The 25,000-nt window shown below is 44.9% G+C and overlaps 1 protein-coding gene across 4 annotated transcripts in view; it reads right to left on the bottom strand.

Annotated features, from left to right (window-relative positions):
• calcr (calcitonin receptor) overlaps window positions 1–25,000 on the bottom strand; it is a 61,487-nt gene that overhangs the window by 30,036 nt on the left and 6,451 nt on the right. The window lies entirely within an intron of this gene.

The raw sequence follows: 25,000 nt of genomic DNA, 5'->3' as shown, positions 1-25,000 counted from the left end.
ATCCCTGGTCGTGTGTTAGAGGACTGTGCAGAGGAGCTTCAGGATGTCTGCACAGACATTTTCAATGCTTCTCTGAGTCTGACTATTTTTTACCGCCGTGCTTCAGAGCCACCACCATCATACCTGTTGCAAAGATGCCCTCACCCTCCACTTTCAAAGGACTATAAAGGTCATGGCTCACGTTAAAGCCATCCCCACCACACGGGACCCCTACCAGTTGACATAGCGAGGTTACCGAGTCCCCGCAAGCTGAAGAGAGCAAGAGCCCCCCCCCCTTGCGGTGGGACGCTGCACTGCGTCCCACCGCAAGACCCTGCAGGGCACAGTGACGGCTGCTGGTCGGATCATCGGTGTCCCACCCCCCTCCCTCCTGGACCTCTACGGCACCCGCCTCACCCGCAAAGCAACCGGCACTGTGGGTGACCCCAGCCACCCCTCACGCAGCTTCTCCAGCCTCCTGCCATCTGGGAGAAGGTACTGCAGCCTCCGGGCCGGCTCCACCAGACTGGTAAACAGGTGTTTTTCCCCCCAGGCTGTCAGGAAGCTCAACTCTCTCGCTTCCCTCCCCTCTGCCCCCACCAACACTGGGCTTCGGACGCATTATGCTCCTCAAAGGCATAATGCTTTTCTCCTTTTCTCCTTATTGCACCGTTGGTCGGAGATATACTCACTTTCTTTTGTTTAGGACTTGACAATAAAGATGTCTTTGACTTTTTTGAATTTATGATATTATTATTGTATAAATATCAACTTAAATGTCAAATATCAACATTTATAAAAAATGTAAATCCTTGCTGGTACATGAACAACCCAAACTCTTCTAGGGATCCCAGAGAAAGCCTTGCTCCTGTGAAATACCCATTTCTAAACATTGAACTCTGCACAACAACGTGAAAGCGTTTCCGGAAGTTCCAGAGTTTCAAGAAGTTGTACAAAGGAAATCCCTCAGAGATTAAAACGTTATTAAAACAGTCAGCGGCCATTCATCAGAACTATCCTGGCAGAGCAGCCCTGTGTGTTTAGCGTTTGAATGTGTGTGTGCGTGTGTGTGTGTGTGTGTGTGTGTGTGTGTGTGTGTGTGTGTGTGTGTGTGTGTGTGTGTGTGTGTGTGTGTGTGTGTGTGTGTGTGTGTGTGCATAAGCGCGCTCGTGTGTGTGTGCATAAGCGCGCTTGTGTGTGTGTGTGTGTGTGCATGCGTGTGTGTACGTGCGTCTGCGTGCGTGTGTGTGTGTGTGTGTGTGTGTGTGTGTGTGTGCGGTTGAGATCGGGGTTTCTTTGTTTTGGCACAGGTACTGATCCCGAATTGACAGCTCGTTACTCGCCGGGTCGTTAACAGCTAACGCGACTCTGACTTGGTAGGGGGAGCCCCCGGGGTGGTCCGCGTTAAGTGGGCCAACCCCGGAGCACAGGCAGGCCTTTGCTGAGAGGGACGGGGGGAGAAGGGATGGACGCTGCTCGCTTGTCTTGGCTGCGGGCGGATCCCACCTGGGCCAGGCCGCGGGGCTCTGCTGTACGTCGGGATTTCACCGACTGGAAAGAAAGGGTTTGCTGAGCTGTCGTCTGCTGCAGAGACCCAGACTGTGAGTGTTTTTAAAGCAGACTCTCACATGGTGAGCGCTGTAACGCCACATCCATCATGAAGACGGACGACGTTCTTAATGGAGGACTGGTTCGTGTGCCACGACACTCCTGGTACGGCTCAGACGTACGATTTTGTAATCCGCGAGCGCCGCGTGGCATATTATATTTTATAGTAGCAGCTATTTAGGACTCTGGTTGTGTTAGATGAGGCAACAAAGCTGTTAACCAGGGCCTGATTCGTGAGCTGTTGTTTTTAAACGGTGTTCAATAAAGATTTTTTATGTTTTTCCTGCACATGTAAAGCACTCTGAAAGGCCTCGTTGCCCGAAGGCTCCTACGCCTTGCCATTAATTAGGAATTCACAACATGTATTGAAATTCTTGGGCTTGTGGTATTCATTTTCCGACCCGCTCTTTATCAACATGCAATAAATCATGAGGTGCTACGTAGTTAAGAAGGTCAATAGTTGCCCATGTCATTTGCGGTATTCGTCATCAGGGGCCTGAAAGTAGTTAGTATATTTGTGGAGTGACTCATGCTTCACATACTGTAATGCACATTTCTCCCTCTTCTCTCCCCGTTTTAGGACTCCTCTCACATGGGAAATATGCAGAATCAGATGACCTTGTTTTGAGCCCAAACACAGCAGTACACCGGTATCCACCTCCTATCCCGTTCGCCCACGCTGCTGGAAAGCTCTGTGTCATCCGCCCACACCTAGAACATAAGATGAATGGCAGACCGCGGGCGTGTAGCGGACGCATGAAGAGGACAATTGATCATACAATGTCCTACATGACAAGCGCCGCATTCCAATCCTGGATGCGAGCACAATGTGTACAGTTAGTGTCCACCATCTGTTTGATATGTGTGTTGTGCGTGAGTGTACTTAAATGTGTCTTTCTGTGTGTGTCTGTGTGCATGTATGCGTGCTTGTGGGAGCCTCCGTCTATCTGCCTCTATAACTAGAGAAAACAAGACCTATCATTTGGTCATTTAATAACACGATAAAACACTTTGTAGACATTTATAATGCATTTGCCGACGACATTATATAAAATACATGTCTGAGGAAGACCTCTGACATCAGCCGCTTGACCGTGGTGAATTCTTCTACCTCCCTCTCTGCGTGGGTTCCACTGCTCTGCCTTCTCCATTAGCTCAACACACGTCTCCTGAAGGGCCCCTCAAACATATTTTGGGCTATTGGAGCCGATGCTTCTTACACAAACAGGGAGCCCGAAGAACATCTACAGGGCCCGCTCTGAGGAGATGACAGAGGAAAGCACTCACGCTGCAACTTGGGCTTTCGTTGCATCCCGTTTCTCAGAATAAACCTATGCGCATTCAGCATGAAGAATACGTATACGAGGGTTGGATCTATCTACAGAAAGACTCACCCGGTGTCGGGAATATTCAGTACATGTTGAAGGGGTTTCCCTGGTGAATTTCTCTTTCGGTTATTTTGTGCAATTCTGTGATTTAAAGCAAAAGTGATTTATTTGTAACATTATTTTTGGAACTCAAGACTTTATCATACGCTTGCATTCCAGACACACCATCCCTCTCGTCTTTCGTCTCTCACCTCTCCGTTTCAATCCAATTCCAAACCAAAAATATTCCCCCTCCCGATCATGAATCCTTTCTTCTGTCTAAGCTTCACACACACAGAGAAATATGCCGCGCCTGTGTTTAGGATACTCCCTAATCAAGCCATTCCTCCACTCTTATACACTCTGTCCCAGTATCTTTTAAATGGAAAATAAGTATTCAAATCCTATATGTATCCTGTTTTGCTAGTTTTAAATGCCTCCGTACTGACAGAGCTACACCTTTATGTCCTCCTCCACCTGTCCATGATAATAATAATACATAATAATATAATACATCAGACTTACGTAGTGCCTTTCAAAGAGCTCAAAGACGCTCTACATACGTAGGAGTAGGATAAAAACAGGCACTTAACCTTAACAGGACAGAAGAGGATACGTAGGGATTAAAAACATGGGGGGCAAGCTGGGGAGGGCAGGTCTGAAGAGGTGGGCCTTGAAGGCCGATTTAATTGATGCCAGCGTGGGGGAGTTCCACAGAGAGGGGGCGGTTCCACTGAAAACGCCCCTTCACCCCAGCTTCTGCGCTGGGGTCATCTCATTCTGTCCATTTATACCCTCCATCTGCTTGCCTTGACCATCTCTCACCTGTCCCTCTCACCTGTCCCTCTCTCCTTTCCTTCTGTCCTTATTCTCTGTCCAGCTCACTTGTCCTTCCCAACTGTCCCTCTCGTCTGTCCCTCTCACTTCTCATTTTTTTCCTTTTCACCTGTCCGTCACACAGCATGGCGGATGACCATGGCAACCTGAATCAATTTCAAATGTTTTCGGGGGGTGGGGGGAGGGGAGGTGACAACAGCAGGTTGGGATGACCCCAGCAGCTTTGAGATTGGTACACATGCAGACACGCTGTCTGCATTGACCCCAGGCGGCTCTGATCTATGTGCTTCTTTCAGAGGGGGCCGTAATAGATGGCCAGATATCACCCATAATCCCCCCTGGCTTTACTTAGAGATTCACATACATGCACATACATGCGTGCACACACACACACACACACACACTCATGCACTTTTGTTCGCCAACATGCAACAGGTCTTCATTGTATGGGAGTCTGTGCCGGCATGAGATATTTCCCCCTAATTCAGTGATCCACTCTTGCCATCAAGGGGCTAGATCCTCTGCATGTCTCCCCCATCAGAGGGGGTGGGGCGTCGGGGCCGGGGGAGACAGTATACAACACCAGAGGAATGCATGCTGGCCCCCCTAGGGAACAGTCCGCTGCTGCTGAGACGATGTGGGAGCGGCGCGCTCAACATCCGATAGTGGCAGCAGGCGGGAACAGCCATTTAAAGCCAGGCTTAGGGGTGTCATTCCTGCACCGCCTCCGGGCATGTTCCCGCTGCGTCAAGAGTCAGGGTAAAGTCCGGCCCGAGGCGAAACAGGTAAGCGACTGCTGGGCTGAACGTTTCACTGGCGGACCTCGAACAAAATGCTTTCGGGCTTTATCATCCGGCTAAAAATACCCTGCGTGTCTGTCTCTCCAATTAAGGTAAAAGTTGTCAGCCCTGGTATCGGTTTCCCCCTGCCCCCGTGTATGATCTCCTCCTCCCTGATTCTCCTCCCCCATTCTCCACCTCCTCCCTCTCCCTCCTCGCGTCCTACCTCTTCCTTCTCCTCCTACCCTTCCTCCTACTCCGCCTCCTTCTCTCCATCCTCCTCATGGCCACTCCTCCATCTCCTTCCTCTTCCTCCTCCATCTCCTTCCTCCACCTCCTACTCCTCCTTCCTCTCCTCCACCGACCTCTCCATGCACTCTCTCATCTCTCACGTCGCTCTTTTTTTGCGCAATTGCGGCTTCCCTTCATCTGCTTCCTCTCTTCGACCCGTGGTCTCTCTCCCTGTGACCCCTCAACTCTATCTCTATCTATCACTCCCCCTCATGCAGCATAAACGTGTGTTTTTCGTCCTCCCTTTTTTCCGTCCCCTTCTCTTTTTGCGCTAACCTCCCTTTTCCCCCCCCACACCTCCATTCGTCTTCTTTCCTCTACTTCCTGCTGTAGATCCAGGGTTTCTCTCTGTCTCGGTGGGCGGACCCTCTGATTCATGGACAGGCGTATCCCCGTGGCAACCAGGTTCCCATTATGATGACACGTTGCATTTTCACCTAATCTGTCTCTCGCATGAGACAGGCATGCGGGCGGTGCCCGCATGCCTGCACCCGCGCAGGCACGCACACACGCACGCATGCACACACGCACACATACATGCATGCACAAATGCACTACTATCCCCACACATACACAAACAAATAAACACTGCACCCACCACTACAAAAGCCACAAACATCCCTACCGCCCCACACACACACCCACTCACAGCCCAACACTACTTGCACACACAAACCATCAGTATAGCCACACACACAAACTCACACGCACGCACACACACACCCAGCGCCAGGGTCACCATCACACATGAGTATCATAGGCATGATTTCATTCTCCATTTATGACCATGCATTCAGAGGAGACCAGAAGCTGCTTGGGTATCGTTAATACATTGTCAGAACTCAGCAAGGCGTAATGGACAGCTTCATCGCAGGACAAGACACCAATAGAAACCCTTTAGAAAAGGCCACAGAACTCTGGGTGCTGATAAGCTAGGTGTTTCTAAGTTTTGCAGATAATATATTCTTATCAGCAGGAAGATCTAAATGCAGCGGAAAAAATGAGCTTTGCGGTCTTTGATTTCACATAAAAGTATTTTTCTTGTTTAATTACCTAAATTTATTTCCACAATTGAGTCATGGTTGTTCAATGACCACCAGACATTAATATAAAAATATATTTGAATGTTTGTTTAAATTCAAAAGTATCCCTCCTCTGGAGTGTGGATAAGAAGATGAACTTTAAATTCAACAAGCTTGTTTTTAATACCCAAACACGTTTTGCCCTGTAGGTCTTACTGATGGATTTTTTCCAATTACTCAAGAGGATTGGTAGACGCTTCTTTTTAATCAAGCTCCGTTCTCAACTCAGTTCAAACACGACCCTCTGTATTCTTCTGACTCCCTCCGATTGTAAATAGCTCCACATCACACACCATATTAAACATAACATATTAATACATAATATATACATATATATATACAATATATAACATAATATACATATAACATATATTTAAATAATTTCCCTCTGGGATTATTAAAGTATTTATCTACCTATCTATCTATCTATCTATTTATCTATCTATTCAGTGCCACTTACAACAGATTAAAAGGCATTCATTTCTTGCATGCATTCAATCAAACCACAGGCAAGTGTTCTTGAAGATGCTATAGTCAAGCGGTTACAATCTCGCCTCAAGTGGTTTACGTATTGTTTCACATGATGAGGGCTTATGAATAGGTTTAATGAAGGGATTAATCCAATTGCTGTAATCATAGCTCTAAAACCCCAGCACTCAGTTCTCCAATGGGAGGCATCACCAACGGTTATCGAGCTCTATGGGATAATCAAATTATGTAGGCTCATCTTTGTGACCAAAAGTAGATTTATCGAGCACGCACCGAAGGGCCATCCATCTTCAGAAGGCCAACCCAATTATTTTGCCATTACATTTGAGACAACGCCGTCATTTGAACACCCCTCTGGGAAGAGGTGTTCTGAGAGGAGGTGGACTCGCAGCAGGAGATGAGGTACCTGCTGCTCAAAATCCCCCCCCCACCCCCTTTTCTTTTAAATCAACATAAAACATCTTGAAGATCCAATGTATATAATGTAGGGGCTCGCTAGTGGTGAGATTGCAGATGGCCACCAGGCTGAACCCCCTACAGCGGCCTGTGCTGGGCTGTTTTGGGTAGGGTGCCACTTCAAAAACGATGTCATCATCTAGGACAGCATCGAGTAGCCTAGGGTCAAGTGGTCAGGTTCATTGATTGACTTATGGACTGAGTTCAGTTATTAAGTCTTTGACTGCAAATCTATAGGTCATAGTTTACGAGAAGATCCTTTCACATTGATTGTTTCGATTTTTTCCCTGCTTGCATCAAATGATGCAAAAAAATATGCAAAGAAAGCCTAAACTAAGGCTTTCTAACTACCTAAATTGATCAGTCCAGCCTTTACATGTAATTTATAATGTATTAATGGAGTGGGGGGGTCCTTACCTGCTCAAGCAGAAAATGGGGTTGCTGTTTTTCGCGTCCCCATAAATGGTGTGTTTTTTTTGTTTTACAGCAACCCCATTTCAAATATATGACAACATATGAGATCATTACACATTGCATTAAAATTCAATAAACGACTAAAAGTCTAACAATAAATATAATATAATATGTATATGAAATATTGCAAAAAAAAAAACAACGAAATAGCAACTCTGAAATATTACCGAAATAAGAACGTGACTCAAAGCTGGCAGGCCCCATCACCTCCAACGCGCAGCCTGTGTGACAGGTTGCTGAACGCGCCGGTGATTTAAGGTGTGAGAGTTATTCAGAGCGCGCCAGAACTCCTGCCCAGCCTACACATTTCCAGCAGCACAGCCCCTGCCACTAACACATGACTGCATGGAAAGGGATTGAGTCGTCCGTGGACACGCCTCCCAGTCTGCCCTGTGGTAACTCTCCAGAATGGCTCTGAGCTCTGTGGGGATGGGGGCACCTGCGTGCTTAGAAGGAGCAATGGGGTTGAGGTTTGCTTGTTGTTGTTGGTTGTTTCTGTTTCTTGAAGTTGAAGTTCATGATGTCTTTCTTTTTCCTTTCTTCTGAAGGATATCTGTTTCTAATTACTACCTCCTCTATCCTTTCAAATAATTCAATGTTGTTTTATCGCACCGCAATACACCAGAACTAATCTGTTCAGCTCCTGGGTGATACTATTACACATTGCACAAACTACGTACAACAGGGACACAATTGACTAAACACCGAATAGGTTCAGTGCTGCGGTGTGTTTAATTATTAGGGCAGAGGGAAGGGGGTATCCACAGAGAGAAACTGCTTCTTCTTGTGTGAGTCCGCACTAGTTTGGTGCTTCCTGAGCCCTAGGGAACAGCAGCCAACACTGTCCACCAATCACAAGGCTACACTCAAATCTCAGGCGGACTGTCTGCCGGGGCTCTAAGTTTAACCTTATCTATTAATGACAAAACTGGGATGCAAAATTCAGTCATGCATGAAATTGGAGTTTAGTAGATACAAAGTGATAATGATTTCTAGCTAATTCTGTACATGCCGGGCTGGAATACATGTCAAAATGCTTTACTCCCGTGTAAGTCCTTCACGGGGATCCTACTTGGGTCAGCTGTTTTCGAGTCCAAGTGAAAGCCTTAGCGAGAGTCAATAAACTCCAGTCCTTGTCATAAAAATTGGTCTGCTGCGCTTTGTTGGAGTCGGCGATGCTACATAAAACTTATATATTATAAATGTAATTCTTTTTCCAAAATTGTCGTGTTATCACCATTTCAAGGCAGGTTTATTTCCCCATTGACAACCCTCATAAACACACCTAACTCTCACGTCAAAGTAAACAGTGGCCAGGCCAGCTCTCGGCTCTCAACTCGGCCCCACAAAATTATTTTTTTTCCGTCAATCACAAAGCTGCAATAAATGAGGAGCCAACAGAGACCAACGTCTATTTTCTCTCTCTCTCTCTCTCTCTCTCTCTCTCTCTCTCTCTCTCTCTCTCTCTCTCTCTCTCTCTCTCTCTCTCTCTCTCTCTCTCTCTCTCTCTCTCTCTCTCTCTCTCCCTCTCACACACACATACACACACATCTAATATCAAAAGCCCATTGCATATGCTATTACCCTCTCATAAAAAACACAAATATGCAATAAAAAAACGAAATAGATTTTGTCCTCATCACATTAAATGCGAAAAATTCTCCATAATCCATCCCCAAGGCATTTCATTTGGATTGACTTGGATGATGTAGACTATAGAGTTCATACTTTTTTTACATTATTTTTATTTGTGTTGTTGTACTTCTTTGCTCTCATCAATCTGTAAAGCGAATTTGAGTGTGAGAAAGGCGTTATAAACATATTATTATTGTTATGTAGGAGCTTGACACCATTTTGGGAGCAAAGGTGCATTGGAATGTTGTTTATTGGTAATAATGTTATTTTGGTCATTGTTTAGTGATAAATCATGAAATGATTTCTTAGTTGGAGACATGTTTGAAACTGCCAAAGCATTTCTCATACAAGACAAAGGTTTCATTAGCGTAGGTTCTGCTATATTCACGATGATTTCAAGGCACGACAACTCCCTTGAGTCCTCTCAATATGGCAGTGTCTCCAATAAACAATCCCTCGATGCATTTTGATATACAAGCCCTATTACATAGCGCCACAAATACTGGCACCTATGTAGGCACTTTTATGTGTTAGATAGTGTGTTCAGCTAGTTTGTTCGAAAATTGAAAGGTGCAATTGGATGACTGTATGCGCAGTCCCTATGCGACAGGTGTCCAGACTCAATACTGAGAGAGTTAGTTGCTCAGCTGCCACTTGAAAAATAAATCAATGTTCATTCAACAAACACCAGCCTCTAAATATTGCTAGTGTCCCATTTTCGAAATCCTTCTGTTTAATCTGCAATCATTGGCAAACTGAAACCTTGGCTTTAATGATTATTCCACAAAAACGGTTTGCCGTCCCCAAACACTAGTTACAGGGATCTCTTCCGCCACGAGGAAGTCCAGCTATCTCCTCCCGTCGCGAGTCTGTGGCAGGATGCTGTCCCCTGACGAATAGCTGCCAGCTGCTCCCGTCATGACATCATTTATTTCGATTGGGGGAGGTTATTGTTGTCCCGGGGGCAGGCATGCCACATCGTGTCGTTTATAACAGGTTTTTATTGGAGATAAATACTGTTTATACTGTTGGCTTGCACACACACCCTATGGATTATGTACATGCCAGGGCCTGGGCTACAGGGTTGCTTTAGTCTCTTCTGATTTGCAGTTCGGGGTGCTTCTTGTATCCCGACTGATTTGCATGACATGTATGTATGAATGTCATCAGGACAATATGAAAACACGTGGGATCATCACATCACAAAGGCCTTCCATATCAATAACTTCACTCCCACTTGCGGAAGGTAATCTGAATTATTCAGAATTTCTTTCAAACATTGCATGCAATAAACATAGCAGAAGGCAGAAGAAGAATACACATGGGAAGAGTCCACACGACTCAAATCAAGACAAGCTTGTTTGGAAGGAGATTTGCATTTAGAGGCGGGGATTGTGAATAATCTAAAAGATGATTACATACAAGAGATGCAACTTCCTACCAAAGCAAGCAGTTGAGCGTGATATGCATAAAAACACTATCAAGCGGTCGGAAACTGCATATTTTATCCTTATCTGCAAATCCAGTGATGAATATCTATGGAAAAGATAAGGCAATATGAAAAAGAAATTCACAAGCAAACGTTGGGCTCTATTGTCAAAAGTTGACGCATGATAAATTTCCCAGAAGGCATGAAAAATCTTTACAACGACATACAAAATGATAATGAATGGCAGATGCTATCAGATGCTATTTGGCTAAATAAACTGCCGAATGATTTGTGCTGGGGATTGTAAGTATTATAAATACATTTGATAACAGAACCAGATACACAGACGCCGAAGTATCTTTCATCTAAGAAATGTAGAAATGTATTACTTTATGATCACAACCTTTCACTGTGCACATCGTGATTTCACGATTCAATTTACCTTTAAGCGTTGCAGCACACACTATGGTTACACTTAAACATTTAATAATGCTGCAGATCAAGATTAGTCCAGGTTTTTATAAACATAAATGTTCAATGTAGGCTAATCTGAGTAAGGACTATTTATGACTTCCTTATTACTTGGTACTGCTGCAATGGTAAATAAGGCATTTACAACCTTCAAAAGTATAGGCCTGGTAAGAAATAGATATTCATTTGTTTAGTTGAGCTCAAACAAAGACTAAACTAAGGCTTTCTAACTACCTAAATTGATCACTCCAGCCTTTACATGTAATTTATAAATGCCTAGTGAGGCATGGACAGTCCTCACTTTCAATAACTTCACACATCAATTAAATAATGCTTTCTAACTGTCTAAACAAATTGCAGCATTATTAAGTGTTTAGAAAGAATTATTAAGACATCGTAAATAGTTTGAAAATCATCAACTTATGCTTATTATGAACCTTTCATAATTATAATTAATCAAATTATTTTATTAATCCTTTATAAATTATGGAATCGTTTACAAATGAGTATTCATGCATGAGCAATTATTCATGAACGAGGAGTTTGCTTTGTTCATTCCTAAAAATTGCCATTATTCTAAAGTGCTCCTGAAAATACAACAGAGGAATAGTATTAATAATTCACACATATATTAAAACTAGAGGAGACAATTTTCAGAAGCATTTGTTGTTATATTTGTTGTAATTCTCTTTACATCTGACTTCGCAGAATAAAGCAAACGCCTTTGAGGGAGACTTGAAGTGAGGGCTGGGATTATATCGGTCGTATATTTTCAAAGTCCAATTTACTCTTGCCTACCATAGCTTTAACAGGCATTGGCACTGTCAACAAAATGTTCAAGGGACACCAACTGCTATGGTATTAATGATATTGCACATCCAGGCAACAGAGTATGCTACGCATTATATCACAATTTCCACACATATTCGGCAGAGCTTTAATGCCTGAATATGATTGTTCTTTTGTGACGAGTGGAGAGAAACCTCAGGGTTCCTGAGGAGGTAATGCTTTGATAGAAAATAGAGCCAGTCACAAGACAACACACTGTCCTACCCTGCTCTCACTCAACATACCTCTCTCTCTCTCTCTCTCTCTCTCTCTCTCTCTCTCTCTCTCTCTCTCTCTCTCTCTCTCTCTCTCTCTCTCTCTCTCTCTCTCTCTCTCTCTCTCTCTCTCTCTCTCTCTCTCTCTCACTCTCTCGTATCTACAACCTGACAACACTTTCATTGTAGATAAGGCACGTTGTTATCTTAAAGTCACGAAGCACAATTACATGAAGGAATAAAAAGCCTCCACCGTAAATGATTTCTTCACATCTGCGTTTAATACGATGAGACTATGGTCTATTTATTTACAGCCCTTCGTATGCCAAAAATCCTGTCAGGAGGGAATCAATCTCCTGTTTGTCGACAACCAGCGAGAGATCATCCTTATAACTCATCCGGGAACATCAAAGAGGGTTAAAAAATAGAATTACGGGACATAAAAATAACATTACCTCCGTAACAATAATTAAACTTACCAAGTTGTTCAGAGTAATATCAACGTGCAAATTAGATTTGCTTCCACAATGATTATTATCCTTTTAGGCATTATGAACTGTCTTCTCTTGTGGTTGATCTAATTTCTCTTATAATATCCGCTAGCTGAGATAAAAAAAATCCTCTTGATACCCGAACTAATGAGTTCAAGTTGGGTTTTTTCACCACATATTTTTGTTATCTCAAGCTTGCCTGTCAACTTTTGCGCTGCTTTGTATCTCTTGATAATATGTGTTCTGGCACTCTGTGGCTCTGGTCATGAACCTAAGGTTATGTTGGGTCTGTATGTATTAACATAAGGTTATCTTTTGATCCACTTAGCCTAGCATAAGGTTATCGTCGGGTCCCTAAAAGCTAGCATAAGGTTAACGTCACGTCCCTATACGCTAGCATGAGGATATTTCTGTGTCCGTCAAGCCTATCATAGGCTTACTTTCAAGTCCATATAGACTAGGTTATGTTTTTGTCAGTCTAGCCTAGCTTGAGCTTGTTTCCGGATCCCTGGAGCTTAACATCAGGTTCTTCTGGATCTGTGATCACTAACATGAGGTTATTTTAGGATCCGTATAAACTAGCATACCGTGATTTTTATCTCTGTTTGGACGTCTCCATTCGGACGTCTCCGTTCAGACTTCTCCGCTTGGCTAAGGACATTCTCTGTTTGTCAAAGCGGAAGAGAGTGGGACAGAGAAGGCCATTGCTTCTTTCATCTGGCAACCTTTCCACCTCCGCCACGACCATCCAGCGAGTTTACGTCTCGGCAGCAAGGCGGACGCTGACATGTGTTAGTCTCTCTTCCCCACAGCGCACGCAGACCAGCACTGATGCTAAATGACATATGGCCTTGCCTTGGACACGGCCATAGATTTAGAACTAAAAGAGTAGACACTTTGAGTGTGTGTGTGTGTGTGTGTGTGTGTGTGTGTGTGTGTGTGTGTGTGTGTGTGTGTGTGTGTGTGTGTATGTTGCTGTCTGTGTGCGTGCATTTGCGTGACTTTTTCCAAACACAATGGGACGAGGTCTCTTCGTGTGGCATTTTCAGATGTATAGGACTTTGAACTTTCTTTTCATCGTTACATTTAACCTTTTCACCATCTCTCCTCCCACATTCTGTGCACTTATACCACAATTGACCACGATTTGCAGAAAAGCCTCGGTATAAATCAGGATCAGAGGGACTCCTAAGTCTTGTTTCTTTCCCCCAAAAAATTGCAGACACACAGTAGACACAGTGGAGCGATGATAAGAATATGATCCAAAACTAAAGCGAAAGGCCCAGCCGAAAGGCCAGAGAGGAATCCAGCAGCAGCCCCTAAAGCCGGTCGGGGACCCGCAGCGCGGGAGGCACTTAAGGCAGGCTACAAATCATACAGAGACACTCAAGCCCTCGGGAGGGGGGCGCTGAGAGGCACCCCCCTCCAGGGGCCAGGGGGAGAGGGAGAGGGGGGAGTTCAGAGTGTTATACCCCTCCACTCCATCTGAATGGATGCGATAAAGGCGAGGCAGTGGAGGGTGAAAGAGAGCGAGAAAAGGAGCGAGAAGGAGAGATGAGGGACTTATTCAGAATGAAAATGATCCGTTGTGGGATCTTTATTATTGTCTTTACCTTTGTCTTTGTGTGATAAACCCACTGGGTTTGGAGGATGAATCAAGGGAGAGGTTGGCCACGACCATTTGGAGGTGGAGAGGAGGGTGAGAACTAAAGTGAGTGCACATCACAGACGCCTGCTGGGCTCAAAACCCTGTGTTTATAACCCTACACACACACACACACACACACACACACACACACACACACACACACACACACACACACACACACACACACACACACACACACACACACACACACACACGTACTACATTAACACACATGCATGTACAAATATAGACATACACACAGCCATTCGACAGACACACAGAGACACACACTTTCTCTTTTCCCCACACAAAAAATGTAACGGTTTCAAACAATCCCGGGAACCGTCATTTTCCCAGGGTCTATATTTGCCAACGAAACAACCCCGTTCAGACGGTATCAGGCAGCGAACGCCGAAGCCCTTCAGATCTTCATGGAAGTCACTTGAATCTGTGTTGACACGAATAGCGCCGGTGTCAGTGGCGGAAGCGCCTTAGCTGGAACGTGTCGCTCCTTGAGAAAAACAATGCATTATGCATTAAGAACCTGCTCGTCACGTCCTAGCCCGCCGACGCAGCGCGGCACAACAAACAACACGCGCTGCTATGCAAAAGACGTGGGCAGCAGAGATGTATTTCTGTGTTGACTGACACTCATTAACAGGGCGCAGAGGCACCCAGCAGCCAGATAGGGACACGATTACGGGCCGGAAGACACAGGGTGTCATCGCGTAACGATGGCTTCATAGTGTATACGTGCGTGTTTGTGTGTGAGGGTGTTTGATGATTTGTGTGTGTGTGTGGGTGAGTGCGGTTGTGTGTGCAGGTGTGTGTGTGTTTACAGAAGTGTATTTACCAGTATGTCCTGCCAAATGTGTCAGTGTCCTTGGCGTGTGTGCAACCGCGTGCTGCTGGGTGACCGCCTACTCTGAGGTCCCATAAATATGTCAGCGGCGTCTCTGTGTGGGTGCAAAACCGGAGTGTGTGTGTGTGTATGTGCGTCCGTGTGTGTGTGCCCGCGCGTGTGTGTTGCCGGATCCCTAATGCACTTTCACACCTCAAAGAGAAAACCCAAGGCAAAGCTTTCTCTGTTCGCGCTGAACCCACAGAGGTGTGTCGGCAGACGTCTGGGAACAAGGAGCAGAGCTTTACAGCACGCTGCAGAGCAAAGCACACCGTTTGAGCAGATGACAGGGAGACGCTGGGCTTCAGCGAGAGCTTTTGATGTCCCTGACTGAAAAAGCCACCCTGCCTCGAGGGCCATCACCTCACACACACACATCTATACATGCACAGACCTACGCACAATTAGCACACACACACACACACACACACACACACACACACACACACACACACACACACACACACACACACACACACACATATACACACACACACACACACACACACACACACACACACACACACACACACACACATACACACACACACACACACACGCACACACCTCCGTACTCACACAGACACACTCTATCCCTCATATTAACAAGAAGAGTAATGATCTGTTAAGGTAGCCTGCAGCCAGGCAAAGAGTCGAGGGATCTTCTAGGTTCATCCCTTTCTTGATCTTCCTCTGCTGCATATGGCTTCAGAAACCCGTCCAATCAGCTGCTCTGGCGGACTCACGCTCACTGAGTTAGGTCAGACACACAGCCAGTGATCTCCTACGTCTCCCTTCATCTTCTGCAAATGGTGCCCATCCTTCCAGAACAATATACATTTCAAATATTATAATGCGCACAATATTTTACTGTTCAACTGATTGGTTGTTTGTCGTAGCAGAGTTCACAATCTCCATTGGGTCATGTATTCTCGAAGACTGACTTATAACGACCATGAGCTGATGGCTACGTTGGTGCTTAGCGATGATGCTAGGCTGTTAGATATTAGCTATGGTGATGCTTAGATTCCACACTGGAAATATACGGACCAATAAAAACCCCACGCTTACCTGGCTGGCCTTCAACAGAGAACAACAGAGCCCAGTACGTCTCGGTCCAAAACTCAAAACACAGATGGCATTAAAAGCTTTCCAAATGGTTGACCTCATGACATCTGCAATTTTCACCGTCCCCAAATAACGGATCTAACTACACCATTAGGGAGAGAGGGCGAGACCTCTCCATTAAACACATTGTTTTAGCTCTCAGGAAGAGAGAAAAAAAACAGTTTTTGCTTTAAATTGCTATTTTATAAATGCCATTTAGGGGATGATATCATCCAAAGCATCTCAAGGCCTCCGTGCGTGTGCATGCAGACATACTTAGCAATGGTTTGCCCCAAGTGGGAATCTAACCCCTAACCGAGGTGTTGATGCCTGGCTTTTAGCAGCTGAGCTCCACCCGATGGTTCTCCAATATATCCCACAAAGGTCTTAAAATGCATGACAAATAATACTGTACACACGAATAGACACAAGCACAAAAACATGTGTTTTCGATGCTGACGATAGCTCAGCAGTCATCAGTGATAACTTTGTGCGATCGCAGCGCTGCGCTTACGCCTATTAAATATGGATGGGTGGTGGCATTTACGAGGCAAACACAGAAAACGTTGAGCTCCTGTCGGTGCCTGGAACGCGACTCCCTGGCTTCCAGATCTAATCCTAGCCCTTCTCCTCCTCACCCCACGATCCCCCCCCCGACTGGCTTGGCCCGTACAACTTGACCGCAGACCAGACTGTGGTGTATAATAGGGGAATAATCCCGCCGTGCTCTGTGATTGGACATGCCATGTGGACACATTCATATTCAGTGGCTAAACGGCTAGGGAAGCTATTATCGATGGTCCCCTTTTTGTTGGCCCTCTCGATCCGAATCCCTACTCCGTACTCTCTATTCTCTCTGCAAAATAACCTCACTCTCTCTTTCCTCGTTGTCACCAGTGGTGCTGACGGTAACGAAAAGAAATCCCTAAAGAACAGGGCAGAATCATGAAAGAAAAACGGGTAGAAGACGTATGATGGGCGAGCCTTGATGGAGCTGGAGGTCTCTGCTGCCAGGCCTGGTTGGTGTTGTGGTTCCTGCGACTGATTGTTATGATCGCAACAGTGAAACATTTCTAAGTGATTCCGTCAGATTTATATTGGCAGAGTACTGGCACTCTGGGTTTGTGTGCGTGGGTCTAGGGGTGTGAGTGTGTGTGTGTTTTGGTGTGTGTTTATTTGTGTGTAAATATGTGTGCATGTGTTTTTTCAATTCCTCAGGAGTAGACGAATCGTTGACAGTGCCACTTTTCAACCAAAAGCCCTTCGTTTTCATTCAAAGATTGTGGTGGTGGAACATCTACCTCAAGCAACGCATTTCTACCACAGCCGTCACAGAAGTCTCGAGTTGCAGTTGAATCCCAACTACATCCCTTCGTCGGCTCCCAGTCGTTGCTAAAAATAACAATGACGAGACAGAGAGATATGTGTGTGTGTGTGTGTGTGTGTGTGTGTGTGTGTGTGTGTGTGTGTGTGTGTGTGTGTGTGTGTGTGTGTGTGTGTGTGTGTGTGTGTGTGTGTCTCCATCCCATCTCGCCTTGTCTCTCCTCCTCCTAGCCCTCCCTGGCTGACTCTACCTCCACAGCCTGCTGAGAGATAAGAGAGCACTGAGGAGCTTCTCAGCCATCCCTACTGATTTCACGGCATGGTGTGAAATCAGGGGCAGCGGCGGAAGGACGCTCCACTAGTTCTTCCCCGTAAGCGCCGTGGTGAAAAGTGTGTTTGTGTGTGTGTGTGTGTGTGTGTGTGTGTGTGACAAATTGCAAGTGTGTTTGCACGTGTGTGTGCATGAGTGTGTGTGTGTGTGTGTGTGTGTGTGTGTGTGTGTGTGTGTGTTTGTGTGTGTGTGTGTGTGTGTGTGTGTGTGTGTGTGTGTGTGTGTGTGTGTGTGTGTGTGTGTGTGTGCATGTGATTGTGTGTGTTTCTGTGGTTCTGTGTGTGTCGTGCAATCACGTGAGCATGACATGAAGACCCAGACGTATACATACACACATAAATCCATATGGGCACTCGCACTCTCTAAAACACACGCACGCACGCACACACACACACACACACACACACACACACACACACACACACACACACACACACACACACACACACACACACACACACACACACACACACACACACACAGCCTCATTATCTCCCTCTCCTCTGTTTCTGCCTGAGATCATGATCATTATCCGTTGCGGTACTCATGACAACCATTTGGAAGCACAGAAGAGTAGTGCCGGACGCACTCTAAATTGCCCCGCGATTAACCAATCAGTGAATGGATGGACGCTGATGTACTTTACTGTCTGACCTCTTATCAGCTTTAGGTCTCTAGAGAGAAAAGATACTAACATGAGACAGCAAGCAGCCCACCTAAAAAAGACAAAAGGAACACATATCAGTGTTACAGCGCACAATCAAACTGTGTTTTTCTTAATAAAGCTCTGACAGCTTGTCGGTGACTGAGTAAATGTACTTCTTTCCGATTCATTATTTGCTCATGTGTTTTTAATGTGGTTGTAAAAAGGGTCAAGCAAACCATTGAATGAGGAGATTGCTCGGTGCAGAGAGATTTTCAATGGCTGAAAGACAAACCATGAATGAATTGACTCTTTAATGACTTTTTGGTGAATCGCTCTGTAACAACTATTTAAAATCTTGCCGTGGGGATCACAATGTTTTTTTCCATTAAGGAAACAACCCCCCGTCTTTTGAGGTCATTGACCGCGTTGGTGACAAACTTCATTTTCAACGTCAATTTTTTCTCTCTTTCTCTCTTTGATACATTAATGCAAATCTTTGACCTCTCTGTGTCGGTGTTCAAAATAGATAAATCAGCAGCCATGCCGCATTCCACTCATACCTAATAATGCTGAACATCTGCCCTGTGTAATATACAGCATGTGTCCTCATTTGTCAGTGCTGGAAAATGATTCATCCTTCGCTTTATTCATTTCAGTTTGTCCAAGTTTGACTATTTTGTGCGTATAGCTCATAAAAAATATGAAAATTAAAAGATAAGCAAGGCCAAATTGCTGGTGTGTGCCCTAGAGAGCTGTCTCCCACTGAGGGCTCTAAACACAAGCCGGCGTTGTCATGCCGATGTGACAGTGCAAGGGTCTGGTCCTGTTCCCCGTCGCAGGCCGTCTCTGGACCATAATTCTCCTTTCTTAAAGATAACCAAACGCTTTCCTTTTCCACAAGGAAGAGGGGAAAATAGGCAATGCACACGAGATTCCTTGGCGGTATGCTTTCAATTATCCTCTATCACCCGGCTCTCCATCAGGTCCTCCACCCTCGCTATCACCTCCTCACTTCCAACTCACTTTTTTCTTTCTTTCATCCCCCCCCCCCCCCCCCATCCCACCAACCATGGAAAAATGCATTGAAAAACAAACAAAGGCAGGCTAAGCCACACTCTGCACCCCCACAATCCCCAAATATGGATTTGTCTGGGATACAGAAAGACATTTAATCATTGTGCTACCAAAGATGTCTACAGTGCTGGTTAGACGTTAGAAGAATAGCAAGTATTTGGATCTAATCATAAGTGTAAACATAGATATTGTAATTTACCAAAATGTATCAAATCCAAAACTCATCTGATTTTCTGGGGATTCACTCAAGCACAAAAAATATTGTACATACGCCGGTTGGCAACGAGGGTTAACACTGAGAATTTATTTCAATGAAAAAAATAATTACCAATCATTTTCTAGCAGACACATTGTATAGCACAGCAGAAAATAATCTCAAGAAATTTGTGTTGGAAGCGGTTGACAGCCCCATAAACTAAGGACGCCTCTGTCTGTCTCGCATGGCGGCCTCTGCGGAGGCGCAGTGTGATCAACATGAACAGTGAATGGTAAGAGAAAATAACGAGAAAATCATTCAATATTCTGATTAGTCTGGAGGTAGGCCAGCAATGGGCCGCAGAACGAATGAACTAAGAGACAACCTTTTTTGTTTCCAGCTTCTGGTGCGCCTAGATAGTTGAGAGTATTAGATAGATAGCAACAAGAGAAACTACTGGACCATGGATTGCAGAGAAAATTGTAGGGGGAAGGGGGGGGGGGGGTATATTTGGAAACCCACCAGGACAAATTGGCACCATGATCCATTCCACCAGCAACAAAAGTGGTTACGCTTCCACCACCAGAAAGCAAATGGACATCTTAAGGGAATCCACAGATTAAAGACAACCGATAAGGGAGAGAGGCAGGAGGGAGCACGAAGTGAGACTACTCGTAACGCCACAACATTAAAAAAAGAGCTAGAGGATAATGAATGAAGCGATGAACCACTGCAAGATCAAGATCCAGAGCGAGCATATAGTATACAGTGCTGCTCCGCCTCATACCTCTCTGCCCCCAGCTTCCTTCACTACTCAGGCTTCTAACGGGGGAGTACATGCCATCATGTTTCAGTGTGTTGTCTTCACAGAGCTCCTTGTGCACGTCTGCGTTTGCTCTTTTAAACCAGACGCTGTATTGCGGTGTGAGTGTTGTGGTGTTGTTGTGGGCCACAACAACACCACAACAACCGTGTGTGTTTGATTTGTGTGTTTGCAGTGTGGTTGATGCTGATCCGATTAGTTTGTTCCTTTTTTTCAGATGAGCCGTCTGTCACCCGAGATGATAGAGCGTCAGAAAGTATCAAGGTGAACAAAGGCCTTTTCCTTTCCTTGCACGTCTGTAGGGAGAGGTTCTGGGGCGTTGGTGAGAGGCGTGAACGGTGGTGGTTCCACGTGCGAGCAAAGAACTCCATTAGCACGCGGGGAACTCCAGACGGATTCCATCAATCATATTGAACGTTTATGCTTGGTTTGGTTGTACACCTGGGTAATTACTTGAAAATAAGATACTCCCGTATTTTTATGCCAGTCAAACAATGTGGGACCACACATACAGACACAGCGTGGTTCTGGTGGTAAAATGGACCAGTGATTTTAGCACGACTGCAATTGGTTAACCAAATAATTCTAATCTTCAAATGTGTTTGGTTAAGACACACGCTTCCAGACAAAGCAAAAGGTTTGTGAAAAGAGTTTCAAAGGAGAGGAAACATCGATTCCAAGGCTTCAAAACTGGCAACAAATATGTCTCTTCTGTCTCTAATCAATACTGGAAACCTGAAATCATGTGATTCCACCTGTTTTGTTACCAACCAAATCATTGGGAAAATGTCGATCCTGGGCCAAGGAATGGCGGGAAAAAGAGTGGGAAGGAAGGCAAAAAACAAACCAATCAACAGCCGCCATTGAGTTATCGTTACCTTGCATTCATTCATCATTTATAACCTTGAAAAGCCCACAATTGATTTTAGCTCTCCTTCTAAACACCATGCAACATTTTTATTACCAGAAAATGTACATACTCAATGGATCATTTTGTTTACCCCTGTAGATCTTTGGATGGAAAATATCTTTATAGTTGGAGGAGATAATAGGAGATAAAAACTTTCCTCTGAGCTCAACTCTATTCTATTGCCGGAATTTTTCAAGATTATGTGTAAGGTAAATGCCTCAAATATATTTGTTTGTGATATAATAATGTCTATAATAGGGAGCACATATAGGATTATTTTGGAAAATATTCATTAAAACATTATGTTTTAATATACTTGAATATGTTTGTAGTACATATTGTGCACATTATACTCTGTTTCAATAGTTAGATTTACCTATTTATATTGTTGTGACATTGATCAGATAAATGTGGGAATTTCCCTAATTAATTTGATTAGTTAGCATGATTGAGTTGCATTGAAATGATTCAGCCTGGCAAATACTAAGCTTCACCTGATACTTTGCTGAGGATGTTTTTCCCTTGTCAGAATGCTGACTGTAAAAAGACTGAGTGTGTACACTATAGTATGAAGGATGTGTTTGAAGTCATCCTCAATGGAGAAAATGACTGCAGAACGGAATCAGATGACACTGATTCCTGTAATGAGGATAGCAACAAGAGAAAGAGAACCAGGAACCAAGGGATGACTGTACAGGCGCAGAGCTGATGTCAGAGTGGAGGGGACCCACGACATATGTGCTGTCAAATGCTATGACAACAGGGCAGTCACGCTTGTTTCATCCTTACCCCGGAGCAGGCAGCATCCAGAACAATCAACGATGGAACAAAGCCACCGCAGCCGTTCATCTTGGCGGTCTACGTTAGCTCATGGGAAACGTGGATCTCCCTGAGTCCATTACAGCCACGTACAAGCCCCGCATGAGATCCCACAGCTGGTTAATGAACATCTTCAGATGACCATCATCCTCACTGTGAACAATGCATGGCTCCTATACAAGCAGGACTGAACATCTCTCCGGGTTTCAAGGACAGAGATGCTGAACGTAAGAGACATCCAGGCACACGTGGCGTCAACACTCATCCCAATGAAAACTACTCTCCACACTCCAAACAAAGGTCCATCTTCATTAGACAACGGGAGTCTAAAGGTCCCTGTAAACAGTGGAGACAGTCAGGAGGCCACTAGCAGGTTCCGGCCAAGACAACTTCTGGAAACCAGCAACAGGACATTCACAAGGACCTACTCGCACACTGTCCGACAAAGACTAAGAGAGGCAGCCGCAGACAGCACCAATGTTAATATAGAGAGACATCAAATGTTTAGAGGCCGTTTGAATTGTACAATGATTTACACATATTATTTTTTCTTTTTTTTTAATTGTTTGTCAATTTAAAAGACAATTGTGCAAGTCACAAAGACGCAGTTTGTCTTAAAACTGTATAGGTGTAAGACTGTGAATTAGGAAGAATACATGCAGAAAAGTTTTGTAAGTGACATCTTAAGTCTTTCTCAACACAAGCTACCAGGAGCCACTGAAGCTAACGTGAACACAGGTGGGAGAGGTTCACTTACTTTTTTTATCTTTTTTATATTACCTATTTTTGGGCTTCACAGAGATAAGCATTAGCAATGCTTCCAAAAGTAATAGCCATCATTTTATTTAATAATAGCAAATCATCTTTCCTTTTAAACGTTAATCCAAAATTGAGACACCCCCTATTCATGATTTAAACCATCCCTCTCCCTCTCTCTCTCTCTCTCTCTCTCTCTCTCTCTCTCTCTCTCTCTCTCTCTCTCTCTCTCTCTCTCTCTCTCTCTCTTTCTCTCTCTATTTCTCTCTCTCTCATTTTCTCCCTCTGTTTAATTAATTGTCAAGTAACCAGCAGGAGCCATTACAGGGGGTTTCTGGATGAATGGTAATTGCTGTTCAGATCCACGTTGTTACTTGGGAAATAGGAGCCGCGTTTCTGCTTGCCGTATCAAAATGTGTATTAACTGTGATGTTGTTATGACAGTTTTCTGTGTGCTGCGAGCTGCTGCTCCCAACCACACAGCAGATTTAGATATCCTTCCGTCATAAATATCTCTGTCCAACTCAGAGGAGGGAAGCTGTATCTAACTATAATGTTTAAATACACAACACCATTCCGTCTTTCGTTAAACCCAGGGCCTGCGGACAAATTTTCAAAATACATGAGGTGAATCCTCAGGTGAGTTGTGTTTGTCAAAGAGGGTGACACACTCACAATTGCCAGTTCGGAACATCCACGACTGTGTAAAGAAAACTAAAGTAAAGAATACATTTTTGATTGACGGAGAAACGCAGTGGTGTGACGGGTGTGACGCAGGCACGCAGCACGGAGATGTTGAGTGTGAGGAGCCCACCCATAGGCTCTTCTTCCACCACACAGAGTGGACCGGGCGCGTTGGGGCGCAGTGGAGCGAGAGGGAGAGAGATAGAGAGAGCCAGAGAAAGTGGGCTGAGGATAAGAAGAGGCAGAGAAGGGGGATGGGGGGGGGGGGGTGAGGGGATGAAAGAAAGGGGGAAGGGGAAGGAGGGCAGAGAGAGTGAATTGTGGCACAGTGGATAAGGGAGAGGGAGGGGAAAAGAGGGAGAGAGAGAGAGAGAGAGAGAGAGAGAGAGAGAGAGAGAGAGAGAGAGAGAGAGAGAGAGAGAGAGAGAGAGAGAGAGAGAGAGCGAGAGAGAGAGAGAGAGAGAGAGAGAGAGAGAGAGAGAGAGAGAGAGAGAGAGAGAGAGAGGAGAATAGGGGTTTCTCGGGGAGCAGGGACTTAACGGTGAGATGGACAATGTAACAGAACACAATCAGGTCTGAAGTGCAACGAGAAGAAGAAAACAGAATAAAAGGAGAGAGGGACAGAGAGAGTTAAAAGGGTGAGAAGAAGAGAGAATTGCTTCTCTTCTTGGCCTGCCCAGTCAAGGGGAAGGACCAGGCGTAGTGAAATGGCAGTGGTGGGGAGGGGACAAAACAGGCGAAGGGCGTTAGATGGTTCATAAGAGAGACGCGGTGGTGCAGAAGCTATTAATACAGTACAGGGGCTGAGCGATGTCCCAGTGAATGGTGAGAACGGCATGGAGCTAGGGGAGCCCTGAATTAAAAGGCAGTTAGTACATGAAGAGGAGAAAATGAATAGTTAATAGGGAATGAAGAGAGAGAGAGAGAGAGAGAGAGAGAGAGAGAGAGAGAGAGAGAGAGAGAGAGAGAGAGAGCGAGAGAGCGAGAGCGAGAGCGAGAGAGAGAGAGAGAGAGAGAGAGAGAGAGAGAGAGAAATAGAGATTATCTAAGAGTCTAGACTGCAGCTGAAGATGAAATAATTGGCTGTTTGGTGCAATGTTTAAATAATAACTGTTATCATCTTCCACAAATAAAAGCACAAAATATATAAAAAAGAAAAGATAATAAAATATGTTACTGATCCTTAATAATCTTGCAACGGATTTCTGCATTTTAATTGTTGGATTTTTTTTTTTCTTGACATTTCATCAGCCGTCTTGCCCTTCTCCCCACGTGTGTTTGAGAGGGATTGCGATAGCTAAAGAACTGAAGTCCACAACAGCTGCGGAGCACTCCAGTGAAAGAGCGGATC

This window comes from Gadus morhua, chromosome 22 (assembly GCF_902167405.1).
Source record: "Gadus morhua chromosome 22, gadMor3.0, whole genome shotgun sequence".
NCBI classification, from domain to species: Eukaryota; Metazoa; Chordata; class Actinopteri; order Gadiformes; family Gadidae; genus Gadus; species Gadus morhua.
The sequence above is the reverse complement of the archived record's forward strand: the minus strand, read 5'-3'. Positions and strand labels throughout refer to the sequence as shown.